Raw genomic sequence first — 25,896 nt, forward strand, 5'->3', positions numbered from 1 at the left:
AGCAATACACATGCTGTCAACCCAGAACTCCTTGAAAAAGATTGGAGTTAAAAACAACTACTTGACAAATCATAAGACGAATTGATATTCATTAGTCCTAACTTAGAATTTTGTGTAAGGCATGGATCATTATGTCCTATCATCCATTTCATAACTTTATTAATCATCCTCATCGCCTTTGTTGACGCAAGTGCTAGAAAAGCAATATAAAACAAGCAAAATTAATAAATGACATTTTCAGCGATTTCACGCAGCGATTCAGTTGCATGTAGAAAGAGTTTTTTAATTGAGATCCAAGGGCCCCCCTCGTTCTGCTTCATTGTCATTTTGCCTCCACTTTGCCTGCCGCAACCAACCAACGAAACAATCCAGCTCTAAGTTTGTTAGCTTCGATGATCAACTTTTGTAACTGTTTATTGTAAATATTGTTAGTCAAGATTGTAACGAACTCGGATCGTCACAAGTAGAGACGGATCCACCTCAACGTATAATCAATTTTTGTAACTATTTAATGTTAATATGGGTAGTTCAATATTTTCCCGCTCGCTTAACGCTAGCATCGCCGACCGTATATAAGGACGAAAGCTTGGCTGGCAAGTTAGTTAGACTCCGCCTGCGAGCGAGAGAATGTGTGCTCCGCTACTGCGAGAGACCAAACACCTAAAGGAGAGAAGGTGCCCTCCGCTTATGCGAGAGTCCGAGCACCGAGGAGAATTTCTGCTCCACTTTCGGTCGAGAGAAGGTGCCCTCCGCTAAGGCGATAGTCCAAGCACCATACAGGAATCCCACTCCGATTTTGGGCGAGAGAAGGTGCTCTCCGCTAAGGCGAGAGTCTAAGCACCATAGAGAAGCTAAACTCCACTTTCTGTTGAAAGAGATAAAAGGCCCTTACAATATTTAGTATCGGCTTAATCCCACCTAATAATGGGAAATAATAATCTCGGTTGCTTTGTAAGAAACCGGTTGAAGTAAGAAATGTGTTTTTACGTTTCCATACTTGTATATATGTATAGGATAATTTTAATAAGATTAATGAGTAAGCATCTCAAGGTACTTATTATTGTTAACCCTGGGTAGTTTTGTTTTTAAAACGTGTATATATATATTATTATTTTGTTAAGGAAATAAACTGGAATATAAACTTTCATCACCTGTTGTTCTGTTGAGGTAAAAACTATTGGTCCCATTACATCTGAAATCTTTGGAGAAGCTCTTTTAACACTCGATCCCTGAGAACTATGGAGTCTCATCTCTCCCCTGAAGAGACAGTTAGCATTATGGGTAAATTTATGCACATTACGAAATGTTGTCGTTCTCCGCAACGCGCTCGCCGAGCAAAGGCGCGTGTCTACGTCGACGACGGTGGAGTGGAGGCCATCCTAAGCGGAGGATGTTGCAACTACCTAAAAATAAATATTATATTGCATTTTCACATGCGTATGTTTATTTTACGGTTAGAGTGTGAACTGGCACCTGTTTATTTACGTGATTGTTCTTTATGTTTCGTGTTTAGTTAAAGATAGGAAAAATGCTTGTGGAACGATTAGGGCTATAAAAATTCCGTCCGTGACGGAGTGGTTACTACAGTGCGCTACGATGTCTGATGTCCTGGGTTCGAATCCCGTCGTGGATATGGGTGTTCTTTGTGAGTACCCCTTCATCATTTTCATCATATCACTCATCCTCGTTGTCGCGATTATCAAAAGGTGAACGAACGCTAAATAAGAAAATAAAAAGAGGTTATAAGAAGCATTCTTATTTCCGGACGTGTCTTAGATTTTAGAGCTGTGTCTGGCCTCTGCAAGGAATTTGAAAGAAATCACAAATGTCTTATATGCATTTTGTGCATCACGTAACTTCAAATTACATGGAGAAAAAGAAAATCTGAGGGAAGTCTGAGAAAACGTGGTTCCTTGGAGAAGTATGCTTAAATCAAAGAGTGTGCATGATTGCTACTGGATGTTCGGAAAAAAAATTACAATGCCAGCTCAGAAATTACTTTCCAATTTTCTAGATGCGGAAAAGTCCGGATATACAGGGTGGCGCACGAAATGTCATACCATTCAATCACCTCATAAAATTTTTAATATCATATATTGAATATGTATAAAAATGCTTACTTTGTGAAATTTTTATCGATACTATAAGTGTCGGTAATTTGTTCGAAGTAACAAGGTTCATTCCAAAATTACATAGGGCCTCCCCGATGGCGCAGTGGTAGCGTCGCAGCCTTGTAATCAAGGGGTCCCGGGTTCGATACCCGGTGGAGGCACAAGTGGTTCGGATCCCACTTTAAAGTGTAGGTCCAGTCCCGATTAGCCTTACTGTGCATAAAGTGGACTTAAAACACCAACTCAACTCAACAGAAATGACATAAACAGTCCTTATTGAAGAAATAAGGCACGCAATTCTGTTTTTTTCCCAGTGTATAGTAGTCTTTTACATTTCAATAAACAAGAACGTCCAGACTTTGTTTACGAAATTGTCAACTTTTTTCTTCCGGAATTCATGGATTGTTTTCCCTTCCTGGCCCCGTCTCTACGGAAAACGTTCTGTCTTGCATACACAACTTGATCTCACATACGGCCGTGCTATTAATTAGCAGTTGAGGAATTTTGAACTCAACCGTTCACTCCAACATTAATTTTTGAGCTGAAGATGTGTCATGTTCTCGTTATACAATGCTAAGATGTCCTAGTAACTTATTATATTTACTGCAAATGCGTTCTAGTCCAACATTTTGACATAATTTGTCCTACTTTCCGCTGAAGAGTGATCTGATAGTCCTATTTGTGAAGAAAACTGAGTTTTACTCAATTTCTAATATAATTTATTCCAACATTTCCTTCAACTTCTATTACCTTGTTATTACCTCCATGCTTACACGACTTTTCCTTCGTGCTCGACCTTTGGTTTCAGAAATGTTTACAACACCCCCATCTCCCGCGTGTAAATAACAGGCAACAACACTCTGGAAGACCACAATGTATACAACTTGTTTACTACATATTTTACGAAAATATTAGAATGTTAGCTTGATATAACTGTGGATTGTAACGTACGAAATAAAATACCAGTGGTGTAGCGTTATAGTACGCCCGTACGCCCGGCGTTCCCAGATTTAAAATTTCAAAAATGCTTAAATGCTGTGATTATATAGTAAACAGTGACTAATTTCATATATGTTTGACCTTCATGGCATTATAATGGCTATTTTTCGCGATCCGCTTGCAACGCTCCACTCTCAACACTCGTTCTAGCATATGTTTTCAATGCCTTTCCCGGCCGGACGCCGAGCAGGTTCGGCGTACAGGCAAAGAGAATAAGATTATACTTTTTGCGTACAGGACTCCTATATTCCTTGCTGCCTTTATGGAGGGAAAGCTTCCATTTCTACAGCACGCGCGTAAATAGGCTCTCTTACGCCGGCATACGAGAGGTCTACCGTAATTGGTTCATGTGACCCTTCCTGCCTTCTGAAGCAGACCACAGCGGCAGAATTCCTACCCGGTTCTTCGCTCTTCGCGCTCATGCAACCCGTGCTATGTGATGCTACAATACGCAATATTGACTGACGTAACTTTACCAATCTCAAATATACTGCTTCTTAATGGCCACTGCATTGTATAATTTATCGCACGAACAGCGATGTGTATTAGAAACTAAAAGATCAACACAGTTTTTGTCAAATAAGTTGGTGAAGTCCTCGTGATAGAAATTCAGCCTGTGGCTGCTCTACCACTTAACCCGCAAAACTATTATTTTCTTATTGTATTTTTTCGTTATTATCTAACTACTTAACATTGTGTGAATGGAAATGTTTAGCATTCATTTGAAAACTCTTAACATCGAATGATCTCTGGACAAAATTATTTTAAAATGTTTATCAGCATTCTCAAGATGTAATAAACAGTGGTCTGAATTACTAATCGGCACTGTTACGTCAGTAGAGTGTACGATCTTTGGATCATCCACTATGCTTTTCACAGTGCGCCAAGACGACAGAGGTCCCTGGTTCGAATCCCGGCGTGAGCACGGGTGTTCTTTGTCAGTGTCCCTTCATCAATATCATCACTCTTATTCTTATTCGCAATTAACCAAAAGTGGTAGAAAAGCGAAGTAAAATAAACCAAATCAATCAGTAGTTGGATCGCCCACAACAATGACGTCTACTGTTGTGCAGAGGCGCTTGTGATTCAGGTAGGTTTTTAATGACTTGCGTCATGCAGAAAGATATAAAAAAAGGTATAGAACACCAGAGTTCAAAACATCTGTGGCATAGTGAGGCATCTAATTTTCTAGCTAAAACATGCAAAGATGATGTTTTATTGAAAACCCAGCTTACTTCAGGCAAATAATACCCGTGGCGACTAATACCATAAGTAAATTATTAAGCAAGAAAGGGCCGACTCTTCCTTCGGACTTGGCGTTCCCACCCGAAATGTCCATGCTACGCCACTGTAAAATACCTGTTTTATACGCACACTGGAACGAGCACAGGCCTGCCGTAGGTCACTCTGGCAGTGAAAGTCACTGATCGAAGCAGTTGGTGCTTGCTTGCTACAAGCAGGCGCCTTAACTCTGCTCAAGGAAACACGGAAATCTTCGTTACTTTTTTTTTCGCCAGACTAATGGTGAACATTTATAGGAACGTAAGGTGCTGTATCGTGTATTCTTTTAGATTTCGTGACGTTTAAAATATATCATAACAATATGTAAATCTCCTTTGTGACCTACACTGAACTTATGTTGAAGTTTCATTGATATGTGAAAGCGAAAATTTATAGATCCTTCTTCCTTACGATTTCTAAACAACTGAAGAGTGTGGTGAACATGAAACTACTTATTGTTCGCAACAACGATATGTATTATACAAATGGTCTCTAATCAAAAATCCTATTACATCACAGGAAGTGATTTTTAAGACAGTTCTACCACGTATCCAACGTAACCAATATTCGGATTGATTCCAAGCTTCTGTTTGGGTTATTTTGTGTCGCATTTTACCTCTTGCGATAATTGCGACGATGAAGATGATGGGTAATGATACAAATGCAATGCTACATCTAAGCTCAGCAGGTTTCGAACCTGCATTCTCTGGCTTTGTAGAGAGTTACGGTGATATTTATTTTTATTTTCATTTGGTATTTTAAGTCCACTTTGTGCGCAGTAAGGCTAATCGGGACTGCATCTACAGTTTAAAGTGGGATCCGAACCACTATGTATCTCCACCTGGTATCGAACCCGGGACTCCTTGGTTACAAGGCCACTCTGCTACTACTGCTCCGTCGGGAAGGCTGAGAGAGAGAGAGATAGAGAGAGAGAGAGTTACGGTGACTACGCTTATGTAGAATTGAAAGTAGCAGAACGACTAAGCTATTCTTTAGTCAATATTGGGATTGTTAATGAATATTATGAATGTCAGTTCAAATTGGAAAAAAAAAAAACCTACGAAATTTCCAGAGTGCCGTTACAAATCGTTAATTTTTCCCTTTACACACATTATATTGCTACTAGATATTTGAATGCTAAGATGTAGAAAGTGCTACATTTTCAGTGTGTGGAATTGAGATTTATTTCTGAGAATGGAGTAGTTGGAAAAGGATCACTTCACATGTTTGGATTATACCTCCCCCCCCAACACACACACGCGCACACAAAGAATATCGGCTGTTACGAAATATCACATATTGTGTCAAGAAAAATTGGAGCCTATTCACATCCCTAAGGAACTTGGAAGAAAGCCCACGTAGAGATTGGGAAGTTCTGTTCCGACAAAATCGGGATGTAAAGAGGATGGCTCAAAAATTCACTTAACACCCCCGGTACAAGGCCACTGCAGCGCGCAACATGGAAATGGTGATGACCAATCGTTATCAGGCCAAGGGGGAACCACATTGACGCTACCCGCGCGTTTGGCGGCCATCTTGATGTCCGCCATCTTGAATTCAACTTCAGAATTTTAAATGGGAAGGGGGTGATAATATATGTCAAATCATTTCACGAGAAATGCAATGGTGAAGGTTTTCTCGACGTTTCTTTAACCAGTAAAGAGTTATGACTGAATTCTTGTACCAATTTGCTCCTTTGTTAAGTTAATGGTGTGGAGTGCTGTGTGGAACACAATTGGTTAGTAAATTTTCCATCAACGGAACCTTAAATGCTTAGGGCTACTTGGATTTGTTAAATAAACAGGTTTGTTTTTTCATCCTTGCTTATGGAAGAAGGTACTTTTTACAGAGTTTTTTTCAATAGGGAGGAGCACCAGAACACTATGGGAACGTTGTGAAGCAGTTTCTGTCCAAAGTTAGTTATCAGATAACAAGGGTCGCATATTCTGTTTATGAACTTCCCTATGAACATCAACATTAGCCTTGTCACTGTGAAGGACTTTTCATTTAATGGAAGCGTCACACTGTAATTGTTCGCGACAACCATTCATAATGCGCAGCTCTTCGTGGATGTATCCGATTAAAATCTTGTGCACTGGCATGCGAACTTCTCTCCCTAGACGCCACTTTGATCTCCATGCCTTACCGATGGGCTAAACAAATTTTAAGGCATTTTTCTAACACCTCGAAAAGGAGCAAATTAGTACAAGAATTCAGTCATAACTTTTTACTGGTTAAAGATACGTCGAAAAAATCTTCACCATTGCATTTCTCGTGAAATTCTATCCTGATTTGATATATCATATTACCCCCTTCCCATTTAAAATTCTGAAGTTGAATTCAAGATGGCGGACATCAAGATGGCCGCCAACCGCGCGGGTGTGTCAATGTGGTTCCCCCTTGGCCTGATAACGATTGGTCATCACCATTTCCATGTTGCGCGCTGCAGTGGCCTTGTACCGGGGGTGTTAAGCGACTTTTTGAGCTACCCCGTTTAGCAAACTAAAAATCAAAATGCTACCTTGTGCTTTGCACCAAGCTATGAAGGCGTGTAGGGGGTGTGGAGATAAGGCCCCAAGCTTTCTTGATCAGGCACAAAGTGGGGATGATGTGATCAACACCACTCCCCTGGCCGCCTTACTCCCCCCGAGTTTCATCCAGGTACCCACTTTATACGACGCTGAGTGGACACCGGAGTCGCTTGAACAGGTGAACAAAATCCCGATTCTCCCCCGTCGGTGATCGAACTCAGATCTCTCGCATGCTAATAAAATGCCCTAACGACTGAGCTACTGCGGCACATATATTAGACTATGTAATTAAGGCAAGAATTATTTTAGCATTTCGTTCAAGGTTTTTAGACGAATCATTTTCGGACACATAACGTGTAGCTCTTGTCGGTTCTGCGACCTGGCTTGAGAAATGGTGATTTTCAGACCAAGAACATTCCACCTGACAAGTCACGTGACTTTCCTACATTTCCTGTGTCTGTTGGCTATTGCATGAAAGACGAGTTGCTCTTGAGACAGACAGAATCACCCGATCACCTAAAGGTGCAATGTGTGTTACCATCCCTTCCGTCATTATTTACTGCCATAAAGTCTTATGGGGGAAGAACTTTTTTCCACCACTGTACAGTGTGGTATGTGAAAATTTCCAAGGTGGGGGTTATTTTCGGTGACTTGTCTTTGGCGTGAAAAGCATTCAAGTGAAATGCAATGACTTACTGTCACGGACTATCGGATTTTCTTCTAAACGTAGGTACGATGTTTGAAAAGTTTAATAAACCGAATTTACTTTCTTATTCCATGTCTTCAAGTATCGCAAGAGTGTATATACCTGGATATTTATGGATATTTAGAGTGGGATCCGAATGACTGAGCAATGCGCCTCCGCCAGGATTCAAACCCGGGAATCTTTGATAACGAGACTATTACCGAGCCCGTCGATGCGTGGTGAGAACGCTGTCTTTGCTGGAGGCACAGTGGTTAAAGTAGCGGTAACGCCGTTGCCTTGAAATCAAGGGGTCTCGGGTTCGGTACCCGGTGGAGGCACATAATGTTTCGGATCTCACTTTTAACTGTAGGTCCAGTCCCGATTAGCCTCAATGTACATAAAAGTGGACTTAAAAATAAACACAACCAACCAACCCACCTAAAACTGTAGCTTCAGTTCCAATTACCCCGTCTGACTAAAACGCTTAAATAAAAACAAAAAATCTATGTAGCCATTTATCGCGTGTTTTTCACGTTTTCGAAGAAACCTCATTGTGCCGCCCCGGAAGCATAATGGCTAATTCTCATGCATAGTAATAAAGGAGTCCCGGGTTCAATCCCCGGTTGAAGCAATTTACATAGTTGTCCGGAACATGTCACTGTAGGTTCAGCCTTCATTGTCCTATCTGAGCGTAAAGTGCACTTGGAACAAAAGACAAAGAAATTGAAGGTAAAATCAGTAGGATACAGTAGATCTTCTGTTCATATGAAAGACACGTCACTCCGTGTCCTCTGAGCACGGAAAGCAGGGGCGGCGCCAAGGGGATGCCTTAATTTTCTTACGCACCGCATTCAGCACCCCTTTCCAAACATATTCTCAATAGTAAAAAAAAAAAAATTAACTTGCAATGTTATATTTCGATTAAAACTATGTTGTCATTTTGACCGTAGAATGTTATGTATTGAAATGAGAAACCTATCATTGTATGCAAGAAGCAAGCTATTGATCCTAATCTGGAAGATAAGCCGCATTTACTTTCCTGTACTGGGGCAATCTCTACAGATAATAACGATTGAATTGTTGTTTTAAGTCCACTTTATGCACAGTAAGGCTAATCGGGACTGGACCTACAGTTTAAAGTGGGATCCGAACCACTATCTGCTTCCACCGGGTATCGAACGCGGGACCCCTTGATTACAAGGCGATGACGCTACCAAAGCCAGGGTTGTTAAAGGTCCAGGGACATATAAATGATTGATTAATTAATTGATTTGCTTTATTTTACTTCGGTTTTTGTGCCACTTTCCGCTAATTTGCGAAGATGAGAATGAGGGATGATATTATGAAATTGATGTGGACACTCACAAACATCCATACCCAGGCCGGGATTCGAACCCGGAACCCCTGGCGTCGTAGCGCTATCTGCTCCAGGAACCTATAAATTCTAATGGGTTCTATTGGGTTCCGCTCCAGGAGCGGAACCTTCTTTTCTCGCAAAATTTAAATTCGGTATACGTTGCGAATTGCTAAATTGAAAAAAAAGGTTCCTGGCCCGTATTTAAATTAAACCGGAAATAAGGTTCCTGTACCTAATTTAAATTCAGCCGGAAAAAGGTTCCTGGACCGAATTTAAATTCGGCAGGAAAACAGGTTCCTGGACCGAATTATAATTCATTACAGAAAAAGGTCTTTTACCGTCCAGAACCGATTTACGCTTCCTGATTTACTCTCTTGGACCGGAACTGAATTTATTTAAAATTCCTGGACCTCTAACAACACTGGAATAAGCGCCTGTTGTCTTTTTTCATCAGCAATATTGTTAACATTTGTTTCCTCTTTTGTAAGTCACAATATATGTCATTGGTCTAACTTGAACAAAACATGCGAAGCAAGCAAAAATGAAGCAAGTCATTAGTAGTCTCCAGATTCATTGGCATATTTTCATAGAAGCCAACTAAAAGTTGATTGGTATTTGATGTAATGCATGGGTCCTGCATCCTCTTTCGAATACCAGCCTGAGTACGAGTGTTCTTTGTGAGTGTCCCTTCATCAATTTTACCATGTCATCACTCATCCTCATCTTCGTTGCCAAAAGTAGGAGAAAAGCAAAGTAAAACAAAACAAAACAATCAATTAACATCGCACCCCTTAAATTTCATTCCGCACCCCTAGATGATAAATCCTGACTCTGACGCTGACGGAAAGCTGTATGGCTGTTTTTTTTGGAAATGAACCTACGCAGATAATTATCGATATATTGGTAGCTGTTATGTAAAATCTCCATCCGCAACATCTAGAAAATTCCCTTGTCGTTTTTGCATTGATTTCGCCGTCATTAGCATTACAAATTCGGGTGACGTCTTGGAACAACATGCAAAACCATGCTACATTGTATCAATTATGTACTCACCCATAATACACCACACTTCGGTTAGGCAGGAAGCAGACAGCATCTGAGAGAGAAATGCAATCGCCCGGACCGGAGACACTCTCGCCCGAGAAGGATGCCCTGTGTCAGCACTTCCCACGCAACTGCTTCGTGTCAGCATTCTCTGGAACAAACGTGTACAACAGCAGACACTTTATGCACAAAGTCCACTTTATGCACAGTATGGCTAATCAGCACCGGACTTATAGTTTAAAGTGGGATCCGATCCACTATCTTCCCTCACCGGCAATCGAACCCGGGATCTCTTGATTACAAGGTGGCCAGGGCCGGATTAAGACGAAATTGGCCCTGATGCTTGTAATCTTCGGTGAACAATAAACACAATGACGTTACAGTTACGTCACAGCGCAAAGAATAATACTACCTGTATAATAAGTAACGCTGTGTCTAGGCGTCAGAAATTGGGGCTCGAAATTTCATTCTAAGATTTATTTTCAGGTTAATATAGCAAAAGAATACTGTTCAGCTTTTGGAAAATTCTCGTCTGTTTTCATCTGGGCCTATTTCAGGAATGGGCCTAATGCTGCAGCATCAATAGCACCCACCTTAATCCGGCCCTGAAGGTGACGACGCTACCACTGCGCCATCGGAAAGGGCCTATGTTGGGAAGGGAATAGAGCTTATTGATAGTCTATAATCTATATACTACATAAATACGAAAACAAAATACCGTACTAAACGTTTTTCAAGCGCTAACTGTCCATTCATCAATTCCATCATATCATCACGCATCCCCATCTTCGCAAATTAGCCAAAAGTGTAAAAAAAAAGCGAAGTAAAATAACTGTTCCCTCTGTGTAAGAATAATCTGTGCTCAACTCCGCTTTTCTCTAAAATATGTATATTTCTTTTCAAACATATTTTATTATTAATATCATATATATACAGGTTTTCCAACAGATTTCCAGCAAAAAATAATGTAAAATATTTTGTTATTTTGCTAATATACAAGAAAATTGTGAATCAATGTAAAAGTTTAGTAACTATGAGGATGTGTAAACAACTATAGTGACGTCTTGAAAAAATATTTAAAAAATTCTGTGTAAAAACGGAAAGCTCTGTAAGCTCGGGGAACACTCTCCTGGTTGATAAATGCCTGGTGATTCCGGAAATTACTAGGGAAATTAATATCTTGCAGCGTTCTTCGGGGCCGCTTTGGTGTACTCCAAGCTGAATATTTCTAACCCAGATTCCGAAAGGCTCTCTTTCCCTGCATTACTAAAGAACCAGGGTTTTAAACTGCGGTACAACTAATAGGTTTTGGCCTACAAGTTATATAGGGTGAATTTTCTGTTTTTTAAAAGTTTATGTACATCGCCAGATGCTTGAATAAAGCTCTAAGGAATATATGATAATAATGTTTTATTCAAAATAACACTACGTAAAACAAACAAATCCTTCACCACAGAACACGCATGGGCTTGGTCCTACAAACCCATTGATACTAAGGCTGAGCCGATGCCGTTGCCGATGTATAGGTATCGGAAAATATCGGTTGGAATTCATCTACCGATAGCAGCCGTTAGTTTTTCGACATTTTGGTCTTTCACCGGGTCCGCAAAAACGTCGCCGACATTTTCGTGGAGTCTAAATATCTTGAGAATCATGCAAAATTCAAACTTTCTTTTTATTTTCCACAAATTATGGAGAAAAAAACTGTAATTTTACTACATAACATCTATTTTTAATGTTATGACCTAATTCTTGAATTTTCTAACGCAAATTCCTTGGTAAATTAATGCATATAATTGAAAGATATTATTTACACACCAATATTGATAAATAATTTGTGAACAAATTTTAATTATTACAATTTTCATGTATCGGTATCGGTGAGATTATCGGCATCGGTATCGATTCAAAGTGATATCGGCTAATTGAGGCTCTTTGAAAAGTCCGATAAGAGGTAGTATTCGGACTAACCTAAAGCTCCCAAAGGCAGAAGGTGGGTGTCAGACAGAATCTTGTTAGCCTGCTCAATGCAATGTAGGTTGTACACCCGGCTGCAGATATAACGGTAGGAAAAAAATTTACACAGTTAGTTGGTTAGTTTGCACAATAAGTTGGCAATGCCGCGAACACAGAGGTATTCGTGATAAGACGCTTGAGGAGCCTCAAGCAAAGTTTTTCCAACGCACAACTTACCGAAGGTCATGCTACATGTCGATTGGCAACATTCGGGAGCATGTTGTCTGTCTACACAGTTCTCCCCAAATGCCTGTTTGAAAATGATTTTGTGTTCTAACTAACTAATTAACTCTCTAGCCTTCTTAAACCCGAAGGTTCATGGCTGCAGCAACACAGGCCTTCCATCTGTCCCTATCTTGAGCAAGATCTAAATACTCTCTTCCATCCCTACCGATTTCCTTTAGGTCCATCTCAACGTTGTCCCTCCATCTTCGTCTTGGCCTTCCTACAGGTCTCTTACCATCTGGTTTCCCAACAAGAATCCTGTAAACTCCTCTTTCCTCTCCCATTCGTGCCACATGGCCTGCCCACCTAAGTCTTCTTGATTTAATTATTCTAATAATATCTGGACATGAATACAAATTATGTAGTTCTGAATTATGTAACCTTCTCCACTCACCTGTCTCCTCATCCCTTTTAGGTCCAAAGATTTTCCTAAGGATCTTATTTTCAAATACTCTCAATTTATGTTCCTCTTTCAATGTAAGGGACCAAGTTTCACACCCATATAATACTACAGGCAAAATTACTGTGTTGTATATTTTAACTTTTAGTTTCTTAGATATTAAACGAGAAGACAAAAGTTTATGAAGAGAGAAGTAACATGCATTTCCTGAATTAAGCCTACTTTTTATTTCCTCTTTAATATAATTTTCATTTGTTAATATTACTCCTAAGTATTTGAATTTTGAAACTGGTTCAAACGAGATGTTATCAATAATTAGATTTTGATTATTACCTAACACTTGGTTTCGGCCTGTAAGCATATATTTAGTTTTCTCTTTGTTAACTTCCAAACCTATCTCTTTAGCAGTTTTGAAAAATATTTTAGCATTATTCTTAATCGTATTTATATCATCCCCCAGTAAGTCTACATTGATTTTGTGTTCACGTTGTTTTTTTTTTCAACGTAGTTCTGACATTGCAGTAATCTTACAAAATTATTTTGGTCTTAATTTGCTTTGCTTTTTGCATGACGTTTATAATTTATCGCAAATATGAGGATGGATGATAATTAGATTAAATTGATAAAGAAACACTACAGAGATAGAACTCCATGCCGAGACCAGGACTCGAACTCGGAAGCAAGAGCGGGGAAGTTGAGTCACATAGTTCTAAATCTCGGCCAGGAGTTAGCTTATAATTATTTGTAACTGCTAAGGAGTATTTTTCTTATATTCATGCGTAACAGCCGTTTCTGCACATTTAATTTATGAGTGGTATTAGATCCAAATTTGTTCTTCGGGGACAATCCCATTTTTGATTGACGGGCGCTAGGGGGAGACACATCTCGTCCATAACCGAGAAACAATCATAGCTTACAATTGAAGTGTGACGAGCTAAACACTATTTTCTTTATACGCACGGAGATCAGTTGGACATGGCAATTGTGACATGCAAGTTTCATTTTTCATTATATCTAAATTGTATCCTAATTGACAATCTCGAAACAACGCAAAATGTTTGCTGATTTACGCGAATTCACAATGATTAAACTACACTGGACCTACATTTTTTAAACGTGAAATCTGGGTGATATAATTTGTGCCTCAACAGGAAATGAAAATATACAATACTTATTCACTACCCAGATTCAGCTGTAAATAAGCCAAACTTGAAATGAATAGGTAACATTCATATTCATGATAAGAGAGAGTGGTAGGAGGTGCAGTAGGTAAATATAATATGTAAGGAAGATATGTAAGTTTCTATACTGTATGTGAAAATTGTCGACCTCCGTGGAAGTGTGGTTAGCAGAGGCCGCTACGACGACAGAGATTCCGGGTTCGAATACCGGTCTGGGCATTTTTTTTTTTTTTGTCCATCTATCATATCATCACTCATCTTCAGCGTCGTTATTACTCAAAAGTGGCAGAAAAACGACACTAAATACCAAAAATTAAAATCTATTTGAAAATTAAAAGCGTCGTCTATTAGCAGCCGACAATGCAACTTACGATCAGCAACTAACTGCCACAAATTTTGAATAAGTATTTTTTCAAGTCCACTTTGAGCATAGACAGGCAAATCGGGAAGAGAACTATAGTTTAAACTGGAAAGTGGAATCCTAACCATTACGTGCCTCCACCGGACATCGAACCGAGAACTTATTGATTTCAATGAGGCGACGTTTTGACTGCGCCATCGTGGAGGCTCTCTTTAATCAGTTACAGCTGCATAGATTAGCACAAATTGATTTCAAACATCTTTCGCACACTAAATTAGAATTAATTAATACCACAGACGGGAAATTAGTTTAAAGGAAAATCGGAAATACGAGGAATATCTGTCGCCCTTCTCGTGTTGCTATTACTTATAAAATAAGAAGCATTTCATATTCCTGTCACAATCTATTGTCGCTGTTGACTGAAGAAACAGCAATGCTTCAAAGTCGGAAGCCGACAACGAAGGTTCTTTTTCTGTTATTTCAAGTCACTGTTCTACCACTCTCGGCTAATTGCGATGATAAAGATTAAAGATGTGATAGATGGAAGTGGAATGAAGACAATGACACATCCATATTTTCTGGTCCAGGTTCTATCTCCAGATATTCGACTTCTAAGCGCGTGCGCTAACTAATTAGCCACGGGGTTGGCAATTTCATGTTGCTCATTCACCAAATTAATCTATTCGCCTTTAAACATCCTGAGGTAGAAAAGCAACGAAAAAAAACAACATTCACTTATCATCAACCAGCAATTTCGTGCTGACCAAATCCACACACCAACCTCTTATGGTCATATTACAGATTGGCCTTGAGGATTAAAGATCGCTTATTTACTGGTTCAACTGGAAGCAATTCAGGTGCCTTAGCAAAGCTCCTTGGAGCATGCAGGGTTTCCAACTCACTCCTCACCAACGCATTAGCGGTTCCTTGTATGTACCAAGAATTTATTGATCATATGTATAATAAATAAGATTATTGGCATTACTTCAAAACATGTTTTAATCAAAACGTCTGATCAAATTTAATGAGCCTTCTGCTGTAAGTAGTGTAGTTACAATTTTGTAGCAATCTTATATTTAAAGGTGGTTACAGATTGTGACGATAATAGACGGATGATACGCAAGAACACCTACGCCCTGGCTAGATCTGAAGGATAGACCCTCAACACACAAAAAAAGTGAATATGAGATGTAATACTCTCTGCTTTTTTTTCCACGTATAGTTTCATACTCATATGTTGTTAGGCTTTACATTAATGAAAGAAATAAAACAGTACTTCAATTTCCAATCATCAAAAGTTTATTGTTCAGTACTTTAGTTATAACAATAAATGTAGGTGGCGTTCCTCATAAAATTAGACAAAATGAGTGTTTTCATGACCTTGAGTTGTGTTTTACTGATACGTTGTGACTGTTTTCTGATTCATATATTTTGTGAAACAACATTTTAATCATGTCATGTTAACATGGGTCCACCCAAGGATAGATATGGGAGCTGGGAACCGCTCGTTTCAACATATTTCTTCAAAAGAGTAGCGATTTTTATATCTCTCCATTGTTCCTGTTCATAATTGTATTAAGAACAGTTTTTTCGTTTTTTCAACAGCTAAACCACCCTGACATTAAAATTAATAAAAGAGAACTGGCTGCATCTATGAACTCGAGACATTATTTCGGTGACAATAGATAATATAAAATACCGTTTGGAAAAATGTAACTTAAAATTCTCTTCAACCCTGAAATACCGAAGGACCGAGAGCAGTTTACTTTGACTTTTGTTGTACTAAATTACAAAACTGGGTGTATTGAACTGTTACTTTAACTGTAAAAGTGTATTATATATTTTAAGTATCCAATAACATAATTGTTTTTTTGTTTTGTCTTGTTTTTACTTTTCATTGGATTTTGAAGCTGTAGTGAATTTACATTGTTTTACATATATATTGATATTTTCACATCATGATTTCATTCTACAAGTAAATTGACAATATATATTAACTATTTATTACACAAATCTTTGAACACGATTTTTATGTAGCCTACTTTATTTTGGAAATGATTTCAGTAATTTTGGATATGTTTAAGGAGGTTTAGACTGTCAATTGGACACCTTCTGAGAAGGATCGAAATGGAAATTATTTTGGGAGAGATTTTGAAAGATTCCCCGCTTGATCAGAATGCAAAGACCGCATGTGCTTCTGTTTCTGACCAATATTCGTAGGTTCATTTAAGGTCTCAATAGTTGAAAGGTTTGCAGAGTTTTGGTGGCATAAGGTTTTAAGGTTATTGCGTCTTACCTTTATATTTTCTGCTTCCTCCGCTCCAATGTGGCTTCTTACATATACAAGATTCTCCACTTCCTCTGCTTCTTTCTTCGTTACTTGATATTCTATAGATGATGAGAATGGCTTCTGATCAATCCTAGAAAATATGAATATATACATACATACATGCTTATTTATTTATTTAACAGAATATTTCATGTACAGCGTTAGCCATTTTACATTTTAAAGTATTAACAGAAAATAACGTAAAATATAATAATATAAACAGCAAGAATAATAACATACGTAGAATAAAATTACATGTGGTTAACCCTCAGTTGGTATACTTGTGAGCGCGACTCACCCTGGGATATAATTGTAAGTTCTCAGGTCCAGATAACGATACCACTTTCTGCTGTTGTGTATCTGTATTTCGGAATGTATGAGACCAGATGACGCCAGTTATAGGTTGTGACATTATCCTCTGTCTGCGCAGACATGTCATTTTCATGGCAATCCGTGTTTTTGTGAGCGCCGCGCTCACAAGTATACCAACTGCATAACCAGTTTTTTCATGCATATTTGATTTCTGTACATCACTGTTTTCTGTTTTGATTCTTTGGTAATTATTTGATTTCACTAATTCACTTATTACTGTCATTATTTTTTGATAAATGAACTTTGAAACCTGATTTTCGTTACGAATGAACAACAGCAGTTCCGAGCATTGCTTAACAGTCTTCTAAAACGTGCCACATATTCAAAAATATCCATTTGGCTTCGTAGGCTCTATCCGAAAGGTATAAAGTACAGACTTGAAGTATGCTCTTGGCGAAAGTGACGTCATCTAGTACAGTTCGAAAGCACCAAGAACATAATCTCGCAAGTACAGCTCGCAGTACAGATGGTTAGTGACTTGGTCACGTGGTTTCCGCACTAGTTCTTCATTTGTTTAATATCACGGAGATAGAAAGCCAGCAGCACAGATAGATATACGTTATGGGCCAGCAAGTTGTTGGTTACAGTTCTTCTAATGTGTGGAAATGTATGTGTACGATTATTTGAAAATGCTATGTGACTTCTATGGTGAAAAACAAGTGTTTAAGTGGCGAGAAAAACAACGAGTACTCAGTTTTATCTACTAATCGTATTTGGCGCTGCAGTCGAAGTGCAATTTGAAAGACTTTCACTTCCAGCCCACGACTTGAAATCCGCACTCCAAGACAATACTCGGAGGATGCTCGCTTCAAGTACGGTCTTGCATCTTTCGGACACGGCCTTAGATTATTATGTTGGCTGGGCAGCCTATGGAACATAGAACGCTGGATGACGCACAGTCTTGGATTCTGAGAAGCGAAAAGTTCTGTGCTTCTTGCTGTGCGAGACGGCACTCGAAAGTGAATTTCCTGACGAAGGCGGTCCACTTCTGATGTTGCCATTCACTATTTTATACAGGAATATATGGTCTGCCAGTCTATGTCTCTCGTGAGGAGTTTGGATATTTAACATTTGCAGAAGGATGGACTTTTGCAAGTATTTTGTGGACGGAATTCGGTGTCGAATAATGGTCAGGAAGAAATTTAGGACGGAATTTAGTCTATCTAAATTTGAGGGGATCATAGATCAGATCGGAGAGCAGTATTCAATTTGTGGTGAAACAAAAGATTTGTAAAAAGTGCTGAGAGCAGACAGGTTGTTTATTTCGGTAAAACGATAGAGTAGACCCAGCATACGCATGGAATCCTTAGTGACTGCGGAGATATGCTCAGAAAAGGAAAGTTTCTCATCAAATATGACGCCTAAGTCATTCTGTGCGGCAACTCTTTGAAGTTGGAGTATTTTCAATTTAATGTGTTTTTCTTTAAGGAGGTCATGATGACATATTTGAGAGTTAAGTTTTAAGTTCCATAATTCACACCTCTTTATTAGAGAATATAAATTATTTTGCATAAGTGCCATGGCACTGAAATTAGAGGTTTTACTATATATTTTGCAATCGTCAGCGAAGAAGAGAAGGTTTTTGAATGAGTCGGAAAGATATTCTGGAAGAACATCAAGGTACAGGATGAAGAGAAGAGGTCCAAGAACACTGCCCTGGGGTACACCAGAAGATACAGCTTGATAAGGAGAAGAGGTTCCAGAAAGAACAACTTTTTGTTGTCTTTTTTGGAGGTAGTGCTTGAGCAGAGAGAGAACTTTTCCATGAATCGGTGTGATAATTTCTGAAGCAGGTAATTGTGGTTTACAGATGATAGTTGCAAATTATAAAGAAAAGGTGTATGGTCTGTGTGGGTTACTATGATTGATTGATTGATTGATTTAGTTTATTTTACTAAGCGTTTTGTGCCTGTTGGATAATATGCGAAGATGGGGATGAGTCATGAAATGATGAATGGACATTCACAAACAACCAAGCCCGAGCGGGATTCGAACCCAGGACGCAGGGTTACAATGACTACAAGACTTTGTTATATGGATGTACGAACATGGAGTAAATGTATACTTGAATACACTTTATTGTGATATATTATGTGTTAGTTTTACACAATTAAACAGGAGTTATCATCGATCGGTGTTGTACTTAATGACTTTTATTTATCATGAAGTAAGTCTAAGCAACGGGGAGCGAGAAGATATAATTTATGGCGCATTCGGTAGGATGGAATATTGTGGAAGATTGGCCATGAAGTAGTTCCAGGTGTATTCATGTGTTACTAATTTGCAGGATTTGCATCACTTTAAGTAATGGTACTGATTAAGTCAGAATGACATTATTTTTCTTTGCACCATGTGGTATAACGGTTGTTGATATTCATGTGAGTAGCTATTTTTATTAAAGCTCATTATGTCGACTCCTATAACATTTGTTGAGTTTCAGTCTGAAACAGAATATCGATGATTATTTACTTCGTTTTGAACAATTAAGTGTTGTTCAAAAGTTGCCTGAGGAACAGAAAGTACCTTTATTGATCTCTGTGGTTGGAGCTACAACGTTTAAAGTATTGAAAAATCTTCTGACTCCTGAACAAGTACAGTTACAGCCATATTCAGTGCTGAAAGATAAGCTCTTGTATCATTTTAAGCCTAAGACCAATAAGTGTGTCGAAAGATTTAAATTTAGACGATGTGTGCAAGAGATTGGTGAATCAGTAGCAGATTTCATGGTTAGGCTTAAGCAACAGGCTCCAAAATGTACGTACAAGCAATATTTAGAAGAAGCTTTAGTTGAACAGTTGTTAGTGGGAATTCGTTCCGAGGCTACTTGAAAGAATTATCTGACGCTTCACTGACATTTAGTAAAAGTCAGGATATTGCTTTGCAAATGGAAGCATTAGAAAAAGAAGCTAGAATGTTCGTACACAATGAAATTACGAACGATGTTTCTTATGTTAGCAGGACAGTCGGGAAACATAAATACAATGGGTGAGGCAACAGACCGACTTCAGTTCCATTTCGGAACCAATCTAAAGTACTCTCTTCACCGGATTATAGTAAACAGTTTCACCCTTGTACTAAATGTACACGGAGTCATGGAATAGGAAATGGCAAATAATTCTGTGTGTATATATTGTGGGATAAAATGCCACTGGCATCAACGTTGTAGGAAGAAACAGCGATTCCAAGATTCTGCGGTGAATAAGTCTCAACCATTACAAAAGGGTAATACTTGCAATGATAACTCGTTATTAGACAAAACGCAAAATAACCTAGATGTCTTATCGCTATATCATTTAGATCCGGGTAGGCCTAGTCCTAACAATCGTAATTCATATTCCATCACTGTATATGTAGTTACAGCAAAGCCTCACTTGGTAAATTTGAACATTAATAGTTATATTATACAATGTGAAGTCTATACAGGATCGGCTGTTAACCTTTTTAATTCAGATTTGTATAACAAATGTTTACCAAATATACCGATTCAGTCTAATAATATCGTGGTTAAAGGTGTAGGCAACAATATGTTATCTGTTTGCGGCCAATCATTTCTAGATGTCGAGTATGGTGGCAGCACTTACCGCTTACCGATTATCATTTGTTCAGAAAAACTACAAAATCCTTTAATCGGACGATCGTGGTTAAATGTAATTAATCCTTTATGGAGAAATAAATTAACCAGTAGTTGTCAGAGTTATAAGATGAACTCTACACAGTTAGATAAGCCAGATAAATTATGCTTACAGATCAAACAAGATTTTAGTTCAGTATTTGACGGAAATATGTCCAAACCTATAACACCATTCAAAATGGACATACCATTGAAACCAGGAGCTGTTCCTGTCTTCAGAAAAGCTTACGATATTCCGTATGGTTTACGTTCCAAAGTTGAAGCTGAAATTGAAAAATTAGTTAAATCAGGATTGTGGGAACCAATTGCTTACTCTGATTGGGCTTCACCACTAGTTACAGTAATGAAGAAGGACGGTGCGCTGAGATCATGTGTTGACTTTCCTCAAAGATTAATAAAATGACAGAGAATGTAAAGTTTAATTGCAGCACGACTGATGATATTTTCATTAAACTTGTCGGATGTACATATTTTTCAGTTATTGATTTGATGATGGCTTATCTTCAGTTACTGTTATCAGACTCAGCGCAGAAACTTATGATTGTCAACACGCATATTGGTTTATTTAGAATCAAAAGGTTATGCTTTGGAATCTCCATAAGTGTTTTTTTTTTTCAAATGACATTGGAAAAGATCATCGGAGAAACACCAGGAGTTGCTTTTTATTTCTATGATGTCATAATTGGTGGTAGAACGAAGAATGAACTTGTTTAGTGCTCTCTAGACTACAAGCACACAATGTGAAAGCTAATTTAGAGAAATGTATCTTTATTTCGCAAAATGTTGAATACTTGGGATATTTAATAAGTGAAAAAGGAATCAGTCCCTCTCCTAAGAACATAGGAGCTTTAGTATGCTGTCCAGAACTAAAGGATGTGACCCAAGTTAGATCATTTATGGGTATGGTAAATTTTCATCAAAGATTTATTCCAAACCTAGCCTCCAAATTATTTAACATTACTAATTTGTTGAAGTAGAATGTCACATTTAACTGGTCAAAGGATTGTTCAGATGAATTCCGCAACATAATTTCGGAAATAAAGAAGATTGAACCAATAGTTTTATTTGATCCTAATAAAGAGATTGTTCGTATTTGCCGCGTATTTGCGATGGTTCACCGTATGGATGTGGAGCTCATCTATGCCATGGAATAAATGGTAAACTGCATACTATTGCATGCGCATCTTCTATCTTTAATGAAATGAAGAAATACGCTCGAGTTGAACGCGAGGTAATGAGTGTGGTATTTGGTATCAAGAAGTTTTATAAATTTCTACTAGGAACGTTGAAACGTTTATACAGAAAGGTTGAAACGTATTGTCACGAATAGTCGAACGTGTTGTGAATGGCAAAATAAAAATAAAAAATCTCAAATTCAAATTCGGTTAAACAAGACAGAACAAGATAAAAGTGGAATCTTCGGGATCGCGTTTTTTTTTTTTTTTTAACCGACCTACTCCTGGAAGTACTATATAAAATTTTTCAAGAATTGTATTGGACGAAGATGATGATATCCATTTGAGTGATCGATATTGCTGAAATTTATCTGGTGTTCTCTAGACGATCATGAAAAAATTATATTTATAAAATTACAGGGAGAAAAAGTGATAATCTAGAAGTTGGGAATCTAATAACAGGAGAGATGGAAGCGATTCTGGACGAAAACTACAAGGAGAAGAAGAAACGTAAGGAGACTAATCGACGCGAGCAAGACAAAAGATGATCTGATGTAATAATACTACAGTATTTTTTAACACATTCGGGTCTGGCCTCATAATACAGCGTTGTTACCTCTGGTCTGCAGTTTTAGGTTGTTTTTAAAAAAATCATAAAAAAAAAAAATTTTTAAATTGTTTTTATTTACCACATATTTCTTAAAACTACAAAACTTCCTCTTTTCAATTAACAAAAATTTGTTAAATTTTCTTTTCATTTTGAGACATTTTTTATTATTTTTTTCAGCAATGTTTTGTGAAGAGAAAAAAAGTACAACATTGTAACAAATGTTAATATAGAGATATTTTAAGTTCGTAATCTGGAAATTTCAATAATTAACTACATATTCTATCAATACATCTTTTGAATCTTGCATAAGAATACTTCTTATGTGCACATAACAAAATATAATTACAAATTACAAGTAACTATCTTTTGTATGAAAAAGTGGCTGCAGGACAGGACCAGACGATGTATCAGTTGGTTCTGCGTCATCTGTAAAAATTAAACAAATAAATAAAATAAATTTTCATTTGACATACACTATACAAAATAATAAATGGAAAACTAAAAATACATTAATGCATGTAGGAGAATCAAGCAAGAGGCAAGATGAATAATTACCTCTTCTCACTTCATTCATAAAATACTGGAGGTTGCAACACTGTTTATATTATCAAGAATTAATTATTACGAATATAACCTACCTTCCAAATCTTCAAATTCATCTGCATCATCAAAATCATCGCTAACTTCAAACTCTGAGGCAGAATCCTCATGCAGAATTTCCGATATGCAGTCTGGATCTAACGACGCCATTCTAAACAATGCACAGCACATCAACGCGACAACAAACAGTCGCAGGTGCGAGATAAAAATAGCACATGAGTCACCTAGCGGTCGGAATATCAACAGAGGGACTTGAATGAACACGCGCATGAGACGAAGTACGAGCATAGCCCGTCGTTCAATTGGCAAAGCGATTGCATACCGCAGGACAGGCTATGCCCGTCGTTCGTCCACATTGACTTTAAGTGCACTGCGGGCTATGCCCGTCGTGAGACCCCAATGTGTTAAGTGCCATGCATTTCTTCTTCGTTCGTAATGAAATCAACAAGTTATTCGAATTACGGAACTTGTAATTTGACCTCCCTAGCGAAGCATGTTCTAAAAAAAAATAATAAAATCATCGGAAGTTTTCATTTCGCAAGCCACAATGAACTTAGGAGGCACAGGCTTGTATGCATTCCGTCTTTCGTTCGGAGGGACAACGTAACCAACCATTCAATGATGGAGCCTCCCCATGGCGCAGTGGTAGCGTCGTTGCCTTGTAATCAAGAGGTCCAGGGTTCGATACCCGGTGGAGGCACAAGTGGTTCGGATCCCACTTTAAACTGTAGGTCCAGGCTCGATTAGCCATACTGTGCATAAAGTGGACTTAAAACACAAACTCAACAACAACAACATTCCATGATGATAATGTTTATGAATTTGTTCGGATTAAGAAAGTAAAAATTATCATGGAAGAGCCACCTTCCTTTGAATATCCCCTTTCCTCTGTTCATACTTTCCTTCCTTGATTTCTATTATGTTTCCCGCTCGTCAGTCAAGCTTTTTTTTTTCACAGCTCTTCGTTTCCATTTTTCTCTCAACGTACAAATTCATGTTATCACGTCATGGAAATTATTCTTCTTTTTGCATTGCATAATTGAAGATTTGAAATAACACATGATGATGAAAATGCTATTGGCAAAATTTACGATGGGAATAAAATTGTAAGAATTCCCTTGTCAATATGAATATCATATTACTAACTTTGTTTTTTGTTTAATACGTGAAACCATATTACATTGAATATTAACTAATTAATTAATTCTCTACCTTTCTTGAACCCGAAAGTTCATGCTAGCAGTTCGATTTGTCCTTATCCTGAGCAAGATCTATTTATATATTTTTTAATTTTTTTTAGTTCCTTAGATATGAAACGAGGAGACAGAGAAAAGTAACACGAATTAAGCCTTCTTTTCATTTCCTCTTTAATATCATTTTCATTTGTTAGTAATACTCCCAAGTATTTTGGATTTGAAAAAACTGGTTCAAACAAGTTGTTATCACTTGGTTTCGACCTGTAAGCACATATCTTTAGATTTCACATTGCTAACTTCTAAAAGCTATCTCTCTTTAGCTGCTTTGAAAAAAAATATTTTAGCATTATTCTTAATTTGTATTTACATCATTCCCCAGTAAGTCTACATCATCTGCATATGCTAAAACTACTTCGTTAGTTTCTTTTAGCTTCCTAGAAGCATATTCCAAGGCAAAATTAAAAGAGCAATGGAGATAATGCATCTTCTTTTTTTTTTTTAAGCCATCATGAATTGTACATTTTTTTGTCAGACATATTAACAAGTTTCTTCTCGACTAATTTATCTCTTTGGCATCTTTAACTTCAATCAAGTTAGATTCTGCTGTGCGTACTTAATTTATTTCTGATTTATCTCCTACATGAACTTTTAAAACGTCATTAAAGTAGTTCTTCCATCTATTTAAAATAGTCAGCCATTTTATATCAAGTTTACTTTAGGTTGCCACTCCTTTCTCAAATTCATTTGCACCTCTACTACTTTTATTTCAATTTCGTTAATTTTACTTTTCAAGTAATCTTCTAAAACATGCTGTCGTTCTTTAACCGCCTAAGTCTTTTTTTTTCTATTAGTGCCTCTCAGATGGCGCAGTAGTAGCGTCGTCGCCTTGTAATCAAGGTATCCCGGGTTCGATCGCTGGTGGAGGCATGTAGTGGTTGGAATCCCACTTTAAACTGCAGGTCCAGGCCCGATTAGCCTTACTGTGCATAAAGTGGACTTAATCAATCTATTTCTATTAGGTTATGCGAACCATGGCTTACTTTTTCTTGATTTATACTTTATTTAACTGTTCATTCTATTGCATTACGTACGTGTTCCCAATTCTTATTTACGTCTGTTTCATTTAAATCCTGCAAAATTAAAAAAATATATATACAATTGTATAGGTTGAAGTTCATTATATGGAAATAAAATTCATTTTTTTTTAATTCATTTTTTTGCCAGGGATTGTATTTCTTTTTTTTATAGTGGCATGTGCTTTCATAACTAACTAACTAACTAACTAACTCTCTAGCCTTCTCAAACCCAAAATGTTCATAGCTGCACCAACACAGGTCTTCCATCTGTCCCTATCTTGAGAAAAATCTATATACTCTTTTTCCATCCCTACCAAAATTTTCCGTTAGGTCCATCCCAAATATTGTCCTTCCATCTTCGTCTTAGTTTTCCTACAGGTCTCTTACCTTCAGGTCTCCCAACAAGAATCCTGTAAACTCCTTTTTTCCTCTCCCATTCGTGCCACATGGCCTGTCCACCTAAGTCTTCTTGATTTAATTAATCTAATAATATCTGGACATGAATATAAATTTATGTAGTTCTAAATTATGTAACCTTCTCCACTCACCTATCTTCTCACCCCTTTTAGATCCAAATATTTTCCTAACAATCTTATTTTCAAATACTCTCAATTTTATGTTCCTCTTTCAATATGACAGACCAAGTTTCACATCCATATAATACGACAGGCAAAATTACTGTTTTGTATATTTTAACTATAAGTTTCTTAGAGAGA

The 25,896-nt window shown here is 37.7% G+C and overlaps 1 protein-coding gene across 3 annotated transcripts in view; it reads right to left on the reverse strand.

Annotated features, from left to right (window-relative positions):
- Positions 1–25,896, reverse strand: part of LOC145994799 (uncharacterized) — a 37,587-nt gene that overhangs the window by 7,780 nt on the left and 3,911 nt on the right. The window contains exon 1 of one of the 3 annotated variants that reach the window (XM_083131111.1): positions 10,018–10,058. The exons of the other annotated variants lie outside the window; for them this stretch is intronic. The gene's annotated coding sequence lies outside the window, so the exon portion shown is untranslated. Of the gene's footprint in view, positions 1–10,017; positions 10,059–25,896 lie in introns of those variants that run through there. 3 annotated transcript variants of the gene reach the window in all.

This window comes from Lepisma saccharinum, chromosome 1 (assembly GCF_977018435.1).
Source record: "Lepisma saccharinum chromosome 1, izLepSacc3.1, whole genome shotgun sequence".
Classification (NCBI taxonomy): Eukaryota; Metazoa; Arthropoda; class Insecta; order Zygentoma; family Lepismatidae; genus Lepisma; species Lepisma saccharinum.